Here is a 3087-nt window from a genome sequence, read left to right as displayed (position 1 = left end):
CAGTTGTATATTTTTTTTTTGGTTCATTTTGAAAGAATGTTTTAATTTTTTCGTGGACAGTAGACGATTCAGTAAAGAACCTCGTTAAGCCTTGAAAGACTTCTAAAATATTAATTGTGCCAAAAGCAAGGTACAGATGTTTTGTGTGCGACTTATTACTGCAAGAAAATTCTATATAATTCTATAAAATTCTGTATGTAAGACAACTTTAGTTTTTCCTCTCAGGTGTAGAGCCACTAGCCCTTTTTTTTGGTCGGTCTCGGTTATTAATGATTGAGGTACACTCAAGAGAAGTTGTAGCAGGTAATAGGAGATTGAAATTACAGTTATGTTTGTATTCTTTCATGGATTAATTAATTTATATAGGTTTTTTTGTACATTTTTGGTAACATAAGACACTTGAGCAAGATCTTGCACCTCTTAAAATTCATAGAAAATCTGTCACTGACTTTGGTGAGAATAAGACCACATCCTAGAATTCCTTTTATAATTCCAGTTCTTGCGTTAGGGAGCATAAATGTTATTTTGCTGGAAAACAGATCGTGCTTTGTGGTTGAACAGCAAGATACCCATACTGCCAGAGAGCCTGCAGGTAATTGGTGCCTGCCCATCTGCTGACATATGTAGCTGAGGAAGGGGCATAGATTCATGTGGAGACTGAACAACCACACAGTGAAGCAGTAATACTGAAACTTCCCTTTGAATAGATAGCTTGAATTTTTATTTCTGTAATACACAGACGGATATATTGCAAAGAGCAAAACTTTTGCAAGCAGGAGTTGTGGAGAAATGTTACCAGTAGATTCCTCTACATTTATTTTCATGTTATACTCATGGACTGATGGAACTTGTTTACAAATTTGCGTTCCTTCTCAGTTGCGTGGGGTGAGGATTTCAAAGGCCATGTACTTTTTTAAATATGAGTTTCACTGTCCATTAACTGAGCTTGACCTTCCCTTATGCTTTGGTCTCTTGGCGTTACGAAAGTGCTATGAAGGGGTCTTCATCTAGTCACATAAGGTGCAGTTATAACACTTTAAGTAATCGTAACTTACTTTGGACAGCTAATCTGCCTAGTGTCATCAACTTGAACAACCTATGTCAAGTGTTTCTGTAATATGACCACACTTTAAATGGAATTTTTTTTGGCTTTGTACTGGTTGGCTATATCAGGCTGGCTTTTACCTGAATCACAGAAGGCCCCAGTTGAGCAGACTGACTGTGGAAGACTTTGGGGCATAACGTCCCATGGTTTGCGAGCTGACGAGCTGGCACAAAGTCAGTTGAGTTAACTTAAGAAAGTGGTGAGCTTCTATTGACTGACTGGGCGCACTTAAAGGGAACAATATTCATTCACAAAAATATGTATTTTTGTCGTTGTATAAATGAACATGAGCAAAAAAAATGATTGGAGGTTACGCAGTTTTCTGAACGGTGAAAATAACAAGATGCAATTTTACTAACGATGCAGTTGCAATGACTGAAATGGGTGCAGCTCTCAGGCATTACAGGTATTAAGGCCATTTGTTTAAGGAGCACTGCATAAATATTTTTTCAAGTCGACTCCTTCAGATCACGTGTTTAAGGTTTTTAATTTAAAAAAAAAAAAACTTTATTGTGTTTGAAACGAGCAGGGATGTGAATCATTTGTTTTCTGTCAGGGAATTTGAAATGAAAAGTGTCAGGCATGGAATAAATATGTAAATTTACAGTACTGGTTCTTAAAGTTTAAAATATATGGCATGTCACACCAATCATTTTCAAACTAGGAAGAAACAAAGGGTTGGTTAAGTTCTTTAAGATTTATGCAACCTGTAAATTTAGTTAAACTTGAAAAATAATTGTCTTTGTTTTTTGTTATTGAACTCTGTAGCCCTTCGATGCTAAGTGGTTCCTTTCTTGGATAAATTCAACTTGAAATGATGCTCTTTATTTGGTTTGACTCTTTTAAACTTGAATCCTTCCATGAGTAAATAGCATTCTAAGCATTAAATTTTGCTTTCTATACCGTGCTCAAAAATAAGCATTCAAGTTCTGTTTCCTAAGTGGAGCTAATGCCAGTGTCAAAACACTCTTCAGTAGTTGTACATCCAGCCAATGAACGAAACACCTGGGATGAGCAAGAATGTGGAACAGATCCACAGTGTGATACAATTCTTCCTCCTCAGTCCTGGGGCTGAGTACACAAACCATGTGCCAGGAGTTGGGTAAGGAAAGGAGATGGTCATTAATGGCTGTTCTGCCAGCTGAAATTTGGAAGAATTGCCTTGGTTTAGTCAATGGATTAGTGAGGCACAGTCAAATGCATATATTACAGGATAAGGGTGAGACAAGTTTCCAAAATCTTCAGCAGCTACACCACCTTTATTATTATTATTTCTGTTCTGCCTGAAACATGGCTGTGCCTAGGCAGATAAATGTGTTGTCAGTGAGATATGAGCAACTACCATCTGCAGTTGTCATATGCAAGTTTGCAGCCTTTTCCCTGCTGGGTAACTCCCATCAGGTAACAGAACATGCTTGGGATAATGCAGAGTACTGTATGAAACTAAATCATGCACGGGAGTGCCCTCTATCCTGACTGCTATTGTTTAAGCAAATCACAGAATGAATCATAGAATGACCTGGGTTGAAAAGGCCCACAATGATCATCCAGTTTCAACCCCGCTGCTGTGTGCAAGATCACCAACCACCAGACCAATATATCTAGCACACATACATACATACATACCTAGCTTACAACTTCTGAGTTTTCATGTTTCCTGACCATAGCCCAAATGGGTTCTTGCAGCAAGTACAAAAAACTTGCATTAAGGATGAGATTCTTTACTTGATGGATGGTGAATTCATTTTTCCCTGTATGCCAGTTTGTTACCGTGCTGTCCTTTGCAGAACTGGACTGTCATATTCTTTAGTCCAGTTGCTAGCTCTTCTATCTTTCATAAGGGCTGCACTATTCAGAAACCGAGTTAAGGCTGGAGAAAAATCCATGGGAAGGGTTTTACTGTTTCAGCAAATGCTTACTTTGTTTATTGCTGTGTATTCCCTGTTTGGCAAAATGCTTGCTACTGGTAGATATAGTCTTAA

Source organism: Lagopus leucura, unplaced genomic scaffold, assembly GCF_019238085.1.
Source record: "Lagopus leucura isolate 7727_CA_CO unplaced genomic scaffold, USGS_WTPT01 Super-Scaffold_100002, whole genome shotgun sequence".
In the NCBI taxonomy this organism is placed as follows: domain Eukaryota; kingdom Metazoa; phylum Chordata; class Aves; order Galliformes; family Phasianidae; genus Lagopus; species Lagopus leucura.
This window is presented reverse-complemented; position numbering follows the sequence as displayed.